This window comes from Loxodonta africana, chromosome 1, assembly GCF_030014295.1.
Source record: "Loxodonta africana isolate mLoxAfr1 chromosome 1, mLoxAfr1.hap2, whole genome shotgun sequence".
Lineage (NCBI taxonomy): Eukaryota > Metazoa > Chordata > Mammalia > Proboscidea > Elephantidae > Loxodonta > Loxodonta africana.
In genome coordinates, this window is record NC_087342.1 from 88363012 (window position 1) to 88378555 (window position 15544).

The 15544-nt window shown below is 46.4% G+C and overlaps 1 pseudogene; it reads right to left on the bottom strand.

Annotated features, from left to right (window-relative positions):
• Positions 1 to 11567: 11567 nt before the first annotated feature.
• On the bottom strand, positions 11568 to 13984 carry LOC135230811 (patr class I histocompatibility antigen, A-2 alpha chain-like; annotated as a pseudogene).
• Between the last annotated feature and the right edge of the window lie 1560 nt (positions 13985 to 15544).

Sequence of the window (15544 nt, forward strand, 5' to 3'; positions counted from 1 at the left end):
CTTTGGGAAGAGAAGGGGAGGTGAGGAGTCCTGACGCCAAGGCTTCAGCCATGACCATATTGGAGATGCCTAGAAAGCCCTCTCCTTTCCCTGAGAAGAGGCTCTGCCCTCATTTCCCTCCTTACCCCATCCCAGGGTAAGGGTCTCGGGCAGCCCCTCAGTGTGCACATGGCCTGTGTATCTCTGCTCCTCTCCAGAGGGCACAACCACAGCCACACAATTCTGGAAGGTCCTGTCCCCCGAAGGCCTGGTGACCACAAGCTGCATGTCCTGGGTCTGATCCTCCTGGTCCTGCTCCAGGTCACTGTCATCTCTGCCAGGTAGAAGCTCTGGACCCAGCACCTCAGCGTGGCCTCATGGTCTGAGACCGGATGGTAGGTCATGAGTGCAAATGGTGAATCTGTGAAAAAGGTCCAAAGAGAATTCAGTCTTTGATTTTCTTCCCATTATCCCTTAAAGGGAGGCACATTTAACCACCATGGGAATGGACAGGACAGTTGGGGAGGGAAAATGAGAAATTTAGGCACTAGCTTTACCCACAGGAGTCTATAAGGAAATGCTGTTTTAAAGCACATTGTAGCCCACACACTTTGGAGGCTTCAGGTGTCAGTGACAGGAAGAAGGGCTTTTGGTCCTTCACAGGTAAAGGCAGGGTCAGGAGAGCAGCAGGCCTGGGACAGAGGTTTAGGGCAAAGTCTGAGAGAAACCCCAACAGAGCTTGATCTCCATGCCGGGTTCCTAAGAAACTCCTGTTCAGTTATTTCCCTTGACTTTTTTTTTTTTTCCTATTTTCCCACCCAGAGCTTCATGGTCCCTAAATGTTCCAGAAAGCCCTGGGTGGGGTAAAGAATCCAGAGACCTAGACTCTTAGCCTCCCCATCCGAACACCATAAACTGGGGGAAGGGTTGTCAGATGGGTGCTATCCCCTCTCTTGTCCTTAGGGACACCACTGAGGGACACAAACTGCGTCTGAGTGAGGTCCAGGGAGGCTGCCCCATGCTGCTGCTCCCTGAGTGAAGCAGCATTTCCAGGTCCTTGCCTCCCTGGGGCCTGGAAGCTCCACTGACCCAGCTGGCTGTCCCTCCTCTTTCCTGTCACCATTCTGGAACTCGGGTCCCCTCAGGAAGCTGGAATCTGCCCCTGGCCAGCAAAGCAATGATATTGCACAGGAGGCTGGTGGTTCCTACCCCTGAAGTTGAGGGGGCACTGGGGGAGGAAGGGGTGAGACTCCGGCCCCACCCACTGTCTGCCCGTCCCCTTCATCTATAAGATAGTCATTGGCCCCAACATGTGTCAGCACAGCTCAAATCCAAACTGAAACAAAGTACAAACAACACTGGAGGCTCTCCCCTAGGTATGGGGAACTCTCACAAAGGACATAGTGACACAGAGAAGCTGTGACTGTGCAGAATACACTTTGGCAAGGGTGGTGTGAGTGGCAGTAGTGACATCCGGTTTCAAGGAGTACCAGGGAGAATTGTCTTGGCTACAAGGCCAGTGTCCACTATCGGGGGTGTCGGTGGTGTGGGCAGTGGCATCTGAGGAAGCAGCAGAAGCTGTGGTTTCTATATGGGACATGACCAAAGGTCGGATTGTGGATTCTCTTCCTGGCTGTGTGGCTTCTAGCCTGGTTCTGTGGCTTTACTCAACATGAAATGAGCACCAAGATTCCACATATAAATTGCTTTGTGTTTCAATTATAAAAATTTGGATTCTGTTTGCACCAAGAAGTGAATGAAAAATCAGTGTGAGGAGTTTTCAGAGAGCAAGCATTCAGAGAGTTACTTTCTGCTGAGCTGTGAGCCACTTGCTAAATCTTCCACCTGGCTACACCTCCCAGTCACAGAAATGACGTGTATCTCCCCATATCATCTCATAATTGATGATATTTGTTCTCCTTTCTTCTCTTCCAGGAAGAAACCCACTTAAATGTGGTTTTAAGACCCCTCATCGATGGGGGCCCAAGATGGTTGACTAGGTAGAAGCTACCTCGGATCTCTTTAGCAACAAAGACTCGGAAAAACAAGTGAATCCATCACATACGTAACAATCTATGAACCCGGAACAACAAACACAGATTTAAAGAGTTGACCTGAATGACAGAGACGGAGAACGAACAAATACGGGGAAGCAGCGACTGTTTTCGGAGCCTGGAGCCAGCGTCCCAGTCAGGTAACCTTGGCGCCGGGCTTAGGAGTGGGCACAGGAGAGCTGAACACAAAATCTTGTGACGGCGCAAACAAGGGGCGCAGCCCTACCCCCCTGAACTGACCCCGGGAGGGGGTCCAGCCTGTCCGCTCAGGCGGCATAGCAACGCGGCTGGTGGGAGAAGTCCCCGGGAGGCAGTGACTGGTTTTGGAGCCGGGAGTGCAGAATCCCAGCCAAGGAACCTTGGCCCCGGGCTTTGGACTGGGTGCAGGGGAGGTGAAAACGGTATCTACTCATGGCACAAACACGGGGCGCAGCCCTACTCCCCTAAACTAAACCCGGGAGGGGGCCCAGCCGGTCTGTGAGGTGGCGCGGCGACAAGGCTGGCAGGACGAGAAGTCCCCGGGAGGCAGTGACTGGTTTTGGAGCCGGGAGTGCAGCGTCCCAGCAGTGCTTTGGACTGGCAGCGGAGGATCTGAACGCAGCTTTAGCAGGCCAGACCCTCGGGGGCAATCTCCACACAGCCAGCACACATAGGCGACAGATAAAATAGTCATCCCAAGCAAGATAAGCAACTTTGGCTATATTCCAGGGTGCTACTCTCCTGTTTTTCTGAATCCCCTCCTCTCCCCTTCCCAGGCGGCTTCATTAACATTGGAATTTCCTGAGCCAGAGGGAGAACAGCTCCTGCTCCGTGGCGGCTTTGCTTTTCCCTTTTTTTTTTTTTTTTTTTTTTTGGTCTTTTCCTAACCCAATCTTCCGGCCTGAGAGAAGCAACCACAAAAACCCAGAGACCAAAAATCCTTCCCTAAATGGACTAAAAACACAGAACCAGCTACAGCCAAGCATATATGATCCAAATCTCAGACTTTCATCCTTACAGGGAACAAGGTGGCGGTTATAATCCAAAGGCAGTTCTGATAGGGATCTGACTGCATTTTATTTTTAGTGGATTTTCTGGAAAAACAAGTTTCCCAGGTCTGATATCTCTGCTTATTCAACAGAGCCCTAACTGACCCACAACAGGGAACTGAGGGCTGAAGCTCCCCCCAGACCACCTAGTCTCTTGCCTTAGGGGGTCTAAGGAGGGTGACATCTACCAATCAGTACAGGTACTTGCATTGGGGGCCTAAGGTACAGCTGCAGTGCCCTCCCACCAAGGTGCTATAGGAATAGAGGCACACCTACCTCACTGACACTTGGGGGAAGCCTGTCAGCATCCTGCCCCCCTGGAGCGTGAACCCCAGCTGCTAATAGAATCTGGTGCACACAACTATCACCACTACTTCTCAAGGTGGATAGGTGTTAGGGTGCAGCACACACTTGATGACCCAAAATCAGATTCTACTCAAGAATAGTGAGTAGACTCAGGCATATATATCTGGCAACAGCCCAAACCAGCTGGTAATAGGTCATAAGTAAGTCAAGGGCTACAACAAACAAGACAGCACAATCTAGTAGCCCATCCATGTATATTGAAAGAAAACAAAACAAGATAAGACTCAGTGAGCAATTATAAAATAAACCACTACTATATCTTTAGTGATGGCTCGGAGACAGCAGTCGATATCAAACCACATAAAGAAGCAGACCATGACAGCTTGTACAGCCCCCCAAACAAAAGAATCAAAATCTTTCCCAATGAAGATAGAATCCTGGAATTATCAGATACTGAATATAAAAAACTAATTTACAGAATGCTCCAAGACATCAGGGATGACCTCAGAAATGAAATAAGGCAAACTGCAGAAAAAGCCAAGGAACATACTGATAAAACAGTTGAAGAACTCAAAAAGTTATTCAAGAACATAGTGGAAAAATTAATAAGTTGCAAGAATCCATAGAGAGACAGCATGCAGAAATCCAAAAGATTAACAATAAAATTACAGAATTAGACAACGCAATAGGAAGTCAGAGGAGGAGACTCGAGCAATTAGAATGCAGAGTGGAAAATCTGGAGGACCAGGGAATTAACACCAACATAGCTGAAAAAAAATCAGATAAAAGAATTTAAAAAAATGAAGAAACCCTAAGAATCATGTGGGACTCTATCAACAAGGATAACTTCCATGTGATTGGAGTCCCAGAACAGGGAGGGAGGACAGAAAACACAGAGAAAATAGTTGAAGATCTGCTGACAGAAAACTTCCCTGACATCATGAAAGATGAAAAGATATCTATTCAAGATGCTCATCGAACCCCATTTAAGATTGATCCAAAAAGAAAAACACCAAGACATATTATCATCAAACTTGCCAAAACCAAAGAGAAAGAGAAAATTTTAAAATCAGCCAGGGAGAAAAGAAAGGTCTCCTTCAAGGGAAAATCAATAAGAATAAGTTCAGACTACTCAGCAGAAACCATGCAGGCGAGAAGGCAATGGGATGACATATACAGAGCACTGAAGGAGAAAAACTGCCAGCCAAGGATCATATATCCAGCAAAACTCTCTCTGAAATATGAAGGCGAAATTAAGATATTTACAGATAAACACAAGTTTAGAGAATTTGCAAAAACCAAACCAAAGCTACAAGAAATACTAAAGGAAATTGGACAGAAAACCAATAATATCAGAAAGCAGCACAACACAAGGTCCCAAAACAGAACATCCTGATATCAACTCAAATAGGGAAATCACAAAAACAAATTAAGATTAATTAAAAAAAAAAATGCTCATAACAGGGAATCGTTGAAGTCAATATGTAAAAGATCACAATAATCAAAAAGAGGGACTAAATACAGGTGGCATAGAACTTCCATATGGAGAGGGATACAAGGCGATATAGGACAATACAAGTTAGGTTGTTACTTAGAAAAATAGGGGTAAATATTAAGGTAACCACAAAGAGGTATAACAACTCCATAACTCAAAATAAAAGCCAAGAAAAATGTAACGACTCAACAAACATAAAGTCAAATGCTATGAAAATGAGGATCTCACAATTTACAAAGAAAAACGTCTCAGCACAAAAAAGTAAGTGGAAAAATGAAATTGTCAATAACACACATAAAAAGGCATCAAAATGACAACACTAAACACCTATTTATCTGTAATTACGCTGAATGTAAATGGACTAAATGCACCAATAAAGAGACATAGAGTCTCGGGCTGGATAAAGAAACACGATCCGTCTATATGCTGCCTACAAGAGACACACCTTAGGCTTAGAGACACAAACAAACTAAAACTCAAAGGATGGAAAAATATATCAAGCAAACAATAAGCAAAAAAGAAGAGGAGTAGCAATATTCATTTCTGACAAAATAGACTTTAAACTTAAATCCACCACAAAGGATAAAGAAGGACACTACATAATGATAAAAGGGACAATTGATCAGGAAGATATAACCATATTAAATATTTATACACCCAATGACAGGGCTGCAAGATACATAAATCAAATTTTAACAGAATTGAAAAGTGAGATAGACACCTCCACAATTATAGTAGGAGACTTCAACACACCACTTTCGGAGAAGGACAGGACATCCAGTAAGAAGCTCAATAGAGACACGGAAGACCTAATTACAACAATCAACCAACTTGACCTCACTGACTTATACAGAACTCTCCACCCAACTGCTGCAAAGTATACTTTTTTTTCTAGCGCACATGGAACTTTCTCTAGAAAAAAAAAAAACAAACCTTTGCAGAATCTAAAACATCAAAATATTACAAAGCATCTCCTCAGACCACAAGGCAATAAAAGTAGAAATCAATAACAGAAAAACTAGGGAAAAGAAATCAAATACTTGGAAACTGAACAATACCCTCCTGAAAAAAGACTGGGTTATAGAAGACATTAAGGAGGGAATAAGGAAATTCATAGAATGCAACGAGGATGAAAATACTTCCTATCAAAACCTCTGGGACACAGCAAAAGCAGTGCTCAGAGGCCAATTTAGATCGATAAATGCACACATACAAAAAGAAGAAAGAGCCAAAAACAGAGAACGGTCCCTACAACTTGAACAAATAGAAAGTGAGCAACAAAAGAATCCATCAGGCACCAGAAGAAAACAAGTAATACAAATTAGAGCTGAAGTAAATGAATCAGAGAACAGAAAAACAATTGAAAGAATTAACAAAGCCAAAAGCTGGTTCTTTGAAAAAATTCACAAAATTGATAAACCATTGGCTAGACTGACTAAAGAAATACAGGAAAGGAAACAAATAACCTGAATAAGAAACGAGAAGGGCCACATCACAACAGACCCAACTGAAATTAAAAGAATCATATCAGATTATTACGAAAAATTGTACTCTAACAAATTTGCAAACGTAGAAGAAATGGATGAATTCCTGGAAAAACACTACCTACCTAAACTAACACAGTCAGAAGTAGAACATGCATTTCTAAGAGACATCTCAGACTCAACATTTCTTAAAGTGCATGCCTGTGATGCCCCCTCCTCAACATGCTTATTTTGGAGTCTCCCCCATCTCCACTGATTCTATTTGCACAGACCATAGTATTTGGTGTCCTCATTGACTCTTTATTTCTTGTTCTTCAAATTCAGTCCATTAGAAAATCTTGTAAACCCCATCTTCAAAATATATTCATAATCCATTCGCTTCCCACTATTTTCATTGCTCACACCCAAGAAAGCAAACACCATCTCAAATAATGGCCTGAATTTCTACTGTTTTCCCACTCTTTTGCTCACTCCTCACCTCTCAGTTCTATTCTCAGGAAAGCCTCCCATAGTGATCCTTTTTAAAAGAAGTCCTACACTGTCTCTCTTCTAGTACTATTTTGTAACTCCCCATCTCACCCAGAGTAAAAGTCAAAACCCTTCCAATATCCTTAGTCCCTACATGGTCTGGCCACATCTCTGACCTTACCTCAATGTCTCTGCTGCAGCCACACTGGCCTCCTCGCTGAACCCAGAAAACTGTCACATGCACCTTCCCTAGTGCATCTGCAATGGATGATCCCCTGCCTGGAAAGAACTTCCCCAGCCATTCTGATGATTAATTCCTTCATGTCCTTCAACTCTTCCCTCAAAGGTCACCTTCTTAATGAAGCCCACACTGCCCATCCAAGTTCAAACAGCTGTCTTTCCTGGTCCCACACATCCACACTCTGTGTCACCTTCCTCATAGCACTTACCATCTTCTCACGTAAACACCTTCCTTATTTACTTCTGTGTTAGGCTGAAAAAGAATCACCAAAGATGTTCACATTTTAATCCGTAGAACCTGTGAACATGTTACATTATATACAAAAGGGACATTTGAACTTTAGAATATGAGATTAGATAATTACCTGGGATTATCTTGGTGGATCCAGTGAAGTAATCACAAAATGTATATAACAGGGAGACAGGAAGGACAAAGTTAGAGAAGAATATGTAAGGGAAGAATCAGATGTCAGAAAGGAGATTCTAAGCTGCTGCTTTTGAAGATGGAAGAGGGGACTGAGGGCCAAGGAGAGTAGGCAGGCTCTGGAAGATGGAAAGGGCAAGAATGGAATTCTCCCCTACAGCTTCCAGATGGAATGCAGCCCTGCAGGCCCAGTTTAAACTTCTGACCTCCAGAACTATGAGTGAATAAATTTGTGTTATTTCTAAGTAACTAAGTTTGTGGTAAGTGTGTGCCAAGTATGACCTAGAGTGAATGCCACCTGAATTTAGAGACCATCTCAAGAATAGATCTGATGCATTCAACATTAGTGACCAAAGACAAGATGAGCTGTGGAATGACATCAAGAACATCATGCATGAAGAAAGCAAAAGGTCATTAGAAAAAAAAAAAAAACAGTAAACAAAGAAAACACCAAAATGGGTATGAAAAGAGACTCTGAAACCTGCTCTTGAATGTCGAGTAACTAAAGCATACGAGGACATGATCACTGAAAGGGCTGAACAGAGGATTTCAAAAGGCAGCTCTAGAAGACAAACGAAAACATGAGAGTTGAATGCGCAAACATCTGAAGTGAGAAAAACACAAGGGAAGAATACACTCAGCATTTCTCAAGCTCAAAGAACTGAATAAAAAATTCAAGTCTCAAGTTGCAATACTGAAGGATTCTAAGAACAAAATATTGAAAGACACAGGAAGCATCAAAAGAAGATGGAAGGAATGCACAGAGTCACTATTCCAAAAACAATTGGTTGAAGTTGAACCATTTCAGGAGGTAGTACACGATCAGGAACCAACAGTACTGAAGAAGTCCAAGCTGCATTGAACGCCCCAGGAACTGACAGAATACCAAGTTAGATGTTTCAGCAAATTAATGCAACGCTAGAAGCACGCACTTGTTTATGTCACTTCCAAGAAATCTGCAAGACGGCTACCTGGCCAATCGACTAGAAGAAATCCATATTTGTGCTCATTGCAAAGAAAGGAGATCCAACAGAATGTGGAAATTATTGAACACACGCAACTAAAATTTTGCTGAAGATAATTCAAAAGCAGTTGAAGCAGTACATCCACAAGAAAGTGACAGAATTCAAGGCAGATTCAGAAGAGGACTTGAAACCAGGGCTATCATTGCTTATGTCAAATGGATTTCGGCTGAAAGCAGAGAATACCAGAAAGATGTTTACCTATATAGTACTCAGTATGCAAAGGCATTCAACTGTGTGGATCATAACAAATGATAAATAACACTGACAGGAACAGGAAATCCAGAACACTTAATTGTGCTCATGAGGAACATGTGCAAAGACCAAGAGGCAGTCGTTCAAACAGAACATGGGGATGCTGAGTGGTTTAAAATCAGAAAAGATGTGCATCACTGTTGTATCCTTTCACCATACTTACTCAATCTTTACACTGAGCAAATGATCTGAGAAGTTGGAGTATATGAAGTAGAATGTGGCATCGGGATTACACCTCCACAAAAATCCTCTTTTTTTTTTTTTGGACAGAAAACAGCTAATAAGCAACATCATGATAAATGGAGACAATAATGAAGTTGTCAAGAATTTCATTTTACTTGGACCCACAATCAACAGTCTTGGAGCAGTAGCCAAGAAACCAAACAACATATTGCATTGGACAAACCTGCTGCAGAAGACGTCTTGAAAGTGATAAAAAGCAAAGATGTCACTTTGAGGTCTAAGGTGTGCCTGACCCTAGCCATAATATTTTCAATCCCCGCATATGCATGCAAAAGCTGGACAATAATAAGGAAGACCGAAGAATTGATGCCTTTCACTTATGCTATTGGCAAAAAATATTGAATATGTCATGGACTGTCAGAAGAACAAACACATCTGTCTTGGAAGAAGTACAGCCAGAATACTCCTTGGAAGCGAGGATGGTGAGATTTCGTCTTGTGTACTTTGGACATGTTATCAAGAGGGACATCACACTTTTTAAGTAGAGGGTCAGCAAAAAAAGAGGAAGACCCTCAATGAGATGGATTAACACAGTGGTTGCAACAATGGGCTCAAGCATTAAAAAGATTGTGAGGATGGTGCAGGACCAATCGGGCAGTGTTTCGGTCTATTGTACAAAGGGTCGCTAGGAGTTGGAATCAACTGCACAGCAACTAACAACAAGCTTGTGGTAATTTGTTCCAGCAACAAGGAAAATAATACACTGTGCTTACAGACTATATCTCTCTGTGCTCAAACATATGCTCCACAAGTCCGCACTTTCTGTTCTTAATTAACTGGTGTTTCCCAGATGCAAAAATAATGTGTTGTATAGTAATCGCTCAACAAATGTCAGTAGAATGAATGATCAATGTAGTGTAGACCACCTCCCTATTCTAGAGGCACTGTCTTTATTAACGTAGTCTTAGACCAAAAACTGTTTTGTGGTAGCTGCAACACAACATCCACTCACATTGACATTAACGCCACCTGGACTTTTCTCACAAGGGCTGTTATCTCCTCCCTCCCTCTACCCCTTCCCTTCCCCTACATCCACTGTCATAGATTCAACTTTGTCCCCCAAAAATATCAAACAACTCAGCTAGGTCCCGATTCCCTGTATTGTATGATTGTCCACTATTTTATGTGAGTTTTCTACATGTGGCAAATCCTAGGCCCCGATGCAATGAGATGGATTAGTGGCAGTTATATCAATGAGATACACAAGACCAGGTTCTGTCTTAAGCCAATCTCTTCTGAGATATAAAACACAGAAGCAAACAGAGAGACATGGGGACCTCATACCTACAAGAAAGCAGCACCAGGAGCAGAGCATGTCCTTTGGACCTGAGGTTTCTGCACTGAGATGCTCCCAGACCAAGGGGAGGCTGCTGCATCACAAGGACCATCCTCCAGAGCCAACAGAGACAGAAAGCCTTCCACTGGAGCCAGCGTACTGAATTTAGACTTGTAGCTTATTGGACTGTGACAGAATAAACTTCTCTTTGTTAAAGCAGTCACTTGTGGTATTTCTCTTAGAGCAGCAGTAGATGACCAAGACACCCATCCTTCGGCACACTACAGCACACAATTTTATTTTCATCTTCATGGAAGAATGGTCCTTTGGCTGATGGGTAAATATATTACAACCAACAGTGAATTGAAATTAGCCTCTGCTTGATGCATTCATAAGTTTGGAATGGAGTGGAGCCAGCACTAGGGTTATAAAGCTAAGGGTAGTGAGAGTGGGGTGGGGGAGCTAAAAAGGATGGAAACAAAACAAAAATTTATCTAAGATGAGTAACTATTTGACTCCCCCTTAAAAAAGGTTAGGGAAAAAATGACAAGACTCACTCTCGGAACGGCCCTAGAAAGAGGGCAGGATCTGGACAAGTCTGAAAATTCATCTCTCATTACCACAGAGACTCCTGTGTGCAGGAGCTGCCCTCAGTCTTGTGGGACATTGACAAAGTGACTCTTGCAGCTGTCAGAGACGGGGGACACCCAGAGCAAATGAGACCAGAACTTACACACAAGAACAATAACAGGCATAATCTTCTAAAAAACCAAACACACAAAAAATAATCATACAAATGATGGGGGCGAAGGGCCAGGCTTGGACATGAGCCCAGGCTAGCCCAGCCACACAGAGCCCTCACTGCCCAGAGCTTTGGAGACAAGGCCCAGGTGATACCTGAGTCCTTGTGACCACATGTCCTAGTGGGACAAGGTTCTACTGAAGGGAAAAGGACAAAAGAGATGCAAAGATGACCCAACCATGGAGTGACCACATCAAAGCCCACACTCTCCCAAGCACTGACTGTGTACATGCCCCGACTGTGCTCAGCTCCTCCACCACCCTCTCCCGACCCTGCCTATGACAGACTCAGGACAGTGAACACATGGATTCTGGAACATTCTCAGGGTTGCATTTCTCTCTTCAATTTTCAGAATTTTCATTTCCTTTAATTCCATCAACCCCAACTCATAGCAAAAATATAAATAACCAAATTCATTCTCAGAGTCTCATTTTCCACAGAAAAGTGAAACACTGCAGATCACAGTGACAGGATGTTATGTGAGGGATAGAGACTTTCCAGCCCACCTCTGCAGGAACAGGGAATATCAATCATGATCAGTGTAGAGAAGGAGATCTGGTGGGCAGGAGTGGGCAGTCTCCCCACATCCTCACATTATGCTCATAGGAACGCAGACACATTCAGAGGCCAGTTGCAAAAAGAGAAGTCAGGGGTTCTTGAATCACAAAGCTTGGCATGAACAAATCTTGTATCACTCAGTCCCACACATGGCTTCTGTCTCATGCTACAGAAGAAAATAATCATGAACAAATTCAGGTCAGTCACTTTAACTTTTGACACCCTGAAAGCCTAACACATGATCAAAACATCAAAATTCAAAGAATCCCCATGACCCAGTCATGCCCTCTCTGTCCCAAACCTTCCTCCATGTCAGGCCTCCTTGGGTTTCACCTTTAGAAGCTGTGAGAGACACATCTGAGCCCTGGTCACTGTTGCTGCCTGGAAAAGAACAGGATCTGGTCAGAGCCCATAGGAGATGAGACTAGGGGAATGTGAATCATGGGCTCCCCGTAGGCTCCCATCTACATTAGCCCAAAGGTCTCAGCATCAGCCTCCCTCTCTCCGTACTTACTTGCAGCTTGAGTGTAGCTCCCTCCTTTCCCACCTGTGGGAAGAAAGCATTCAGTGAGATTGGGGGAGACAACACCACAAGGTCCTAGAAGAACCGGCTAGTCCTGGACCCCAGGGACATGTCCAAAACTGTGACTGCAGACCCAGGTCAGGATAAGGAAATACAAGCAAAGATGTGCAGGGAGTGAACTAACCACCCTCTTGGAAGTCTCTACTCAGCAGGAAGTTTCCCCTGTGACCTGTGACTATTGGGAATCAGGTCGCCATAATCAGAAACCATTAAGGTGAGAGATTTGCCATTCATTCTCAAATGTGCTTTACAAAAGGGTCATTGTTAGCACACAGGGTCCCAGACTGTGTCAGCATGTGCGAGGATGGTACCACCTGTAAAGAGGTAGAGCAAATCTCCTACCTGGGACTTGAAACCCCCAGTGGGACAAGAAAACTCAGACCTCATCCCCATTTCTACCTGAGTTCTTCTTCCTCCACGTCACAACAGCTCCAGCCACCACAACTCCAAGGACCACAGTTCCAAGGAGAAGGAGGCCAGCAACGACTCCTATTTTCGGGGTGCTGGCCTGGGAAGACAGTTCTGGAAAGAGAAGGGAAATGAGGAGCGCTGATTCCTTGGAGGTCTCCAGGACTCCTGCTTTCCCTAAGAAGAGGCTCCACCCTTGGCTGCCTCCTTACCCCATCGCAGGGTGACAGGCTCAGACAGCCCCTCATGCTGCACACGGCATGTGTATCTCTGTTCCTCTCCAGTGGGGACCACCAGGGCTGCCCACTTCTGGAACATCCCGTTTCCTGCAGGCAGGGTCTCCACAAGCTCCATGTCCTGGGTCTGGTCCTCCCCATCCCGCTGCCAGGTCAGGGTGATCTCCGCCGGGTAGAAGCCCAGGGCCCAACACCTCAGCATGGTCTCATGGTCAGAGATGCGGTGGTGGGTCATGTGTGTCTTTGGGGGGTCTGGGTTAAAGAATCAAAAAATTTAGGAACTTTCTGATACCTCTCACAGGGTATATGTGAACATCAGAGAATACACAGGGCATTGAGAGGGGGATAAAGGGCAAAATCCAGAGAGCAGCGTGGACCAGGGGTTTGGGATAATTTCCAATTCCTTGGAAAGTTCTAGGATCAGGGTGGGACAGCCCAGGACAGGAGGTTCCAGGTATCTGATGGGGAAAACAGGGACTTCTGGCCCTGACCCGGGTGAAGGCAGAGATGCAAGACACCTGGACATTGGATGTGGGGCAGAGTGTAACAGCTGAGAGAAGGAGTCCCCCTTAGTTCCCAAGGCCGCCGCAGGGTCAAAGGAGACAGCTGATCTGTTATTTCAGGGATCACCTCCCCGTTTATCCTCAGCGAGACTGAATACGCTAATTGTCCCTGAGAGAATGGAGAACGCTTTGGACAAATCACTCTTTGGTACAGGATCTGGGACTTCTCCCTTTCCTGATCCATGGTAGGAAGGTATTCTGGCGTAGATTGCATTTTCCTACCCTCTTTGTGGGACACCAGTTGAGGGAAGAGTCCCAGCCCTAGAGGAGACCAGGAGGCGCCCCGTGGCCCTTCTTACCTACCCGCTGCAGCGTCTCCTTCCCGTTCTCCAGGTATTTGCCCAGCCACTGCACGCATGTGCCCTCCAGGTAGGCCCTCTTATGCTCCGCCACCCCGACCAGTTCGAATTTGCCCTTTGAGATCTGAGCGGCCGTGTCTGCCGCCGTCCAGGAGCGCAGGTCCTCCCTCGTTCAGGGCCAGATAATCGGCGCCGTCGTAGGCATACTGATGGTATCCGCGGAGGAAGTGCCCCTCGGGACCCACTTCACAAGCGAACATCCTCTGGACCTTGTGAGACCCTGACCCCGCCCCCAGGTCAGCACCGCCCCCGCGGTCACCCCCTCCCCTCCCGGGAGTTATCCCCGCCCATGGAGTCAGTATGGCCATTAGTCCGAGCCCATTCGGTTCTAAACTGAAAATGAAACTGCAGCAAATGCCCGCGGCTCTTCGGAAGTGAAAGGGTGAGGTTCGGACCCTGGGACTTGGGGCGACGCGGCCGTGGGGACGAGGGGACCCGTGACCTGAGACCTGGGCCCGGCGTCACTCACTCACCGGAGTCGCTCTGGTTGTAGTAGCCGCGCAGGTTCCGCAGGTTCACTCGGTCAGTCTGTGTTTTGCTCTACTGGATCTGTGTCTCCCGGTCCCAATACTCCGGCCCCTCCTGTTCGATCCACGGCGCCCGCGGCTCCATCCTCGGGTTCGCGGCGTCGCTGTCGAACCGCACGAACTGCGTGTCGTCCACGTAGCCGACGGTGATGAAGTGGGGCTTCCCGCGGCCGGGCCGGGACACGGCGGCGCTGAAATACCTCAGGGAGAGGGAGCCTGGGGGCGGGGAACGGCTGAGACCACCGACCCCTCCCTCCCCGCGCGGGCCCGGGTCCGGGGTCGATGGGGGCGGGGAGGGGTGAGGGGTGAGGGGCTCGTGGACGGAGAAGGGGTGGCGGAAGGAGCAGGGCCGGGGTGTAGGACCGGGGTGGGGGCTCTGGGCGGTGGCGGCTTCCCCGAGGGTCCTGCGTCCCCGCCCAGCGGTCCCCTCGCTCCTCCCTCCTCAGAGGCCGTTTCCCCCCCACGACCCCGTACTCACCCGCCCGAGTCTGGGTCAGGGCCAGGGCCCCCGAGAGCAGCAGGAGGAGGGTCCGGGGTACCATGACCCCGGTGCTGGGGTTCTAGGGAGAAACTGCGTCCGGGCCCCCCGAACCGACCTTATAACCGCGGTGACGGTGATTGGCTGCTCCAGAAATCGGAGACCCAATTGTAGTGACAACTGGGGTGACGCCATGTGTGTCCAGGCAGAAGGAGCTGACTGACACAGGTTGTGAGAAAGAAAAGTGAAACTCTGAGGAGACGGGGAATCCCCAACACTAGGGTACCCCACCCCTGACACCGCCATCGGACCTGAGTGCCTGCCCCGGGACTGGGACTTTGCCCTGACCCCTCTCCTCCTGCACCGACCCTTCTTTGCTGCACTGTCTCCTTGAGTCCTGGACCCAGGACCTGCTTAAGTCAAAATTGTTAGTTTCAGGCTCTCTATGTTGTTGTGTGCCCTGGAGTGGCTTCATAGCTGCCCTATATGACAGAGTAGAACTGCCTCATAGGGTTTCCTAGGCTGTAATCTTTCAAGGAGCAGATCACCACGTCTTTTCTCCTGCAGAGAAACGGGTGGGTTCTTACCTTTGGGTTAGCAGCCAAGAGCTTAATCGTTGCACCACCAGGGCTCCTTAGAATTTCTATTCACTCTTACAGATTATTGAGGAATTAATGAGATTTTGTTTATGTGGGTTATATCTACCAATATTCACCATATGAAAAATTGATAGCGAATTAAAATTTTAAAGTAATT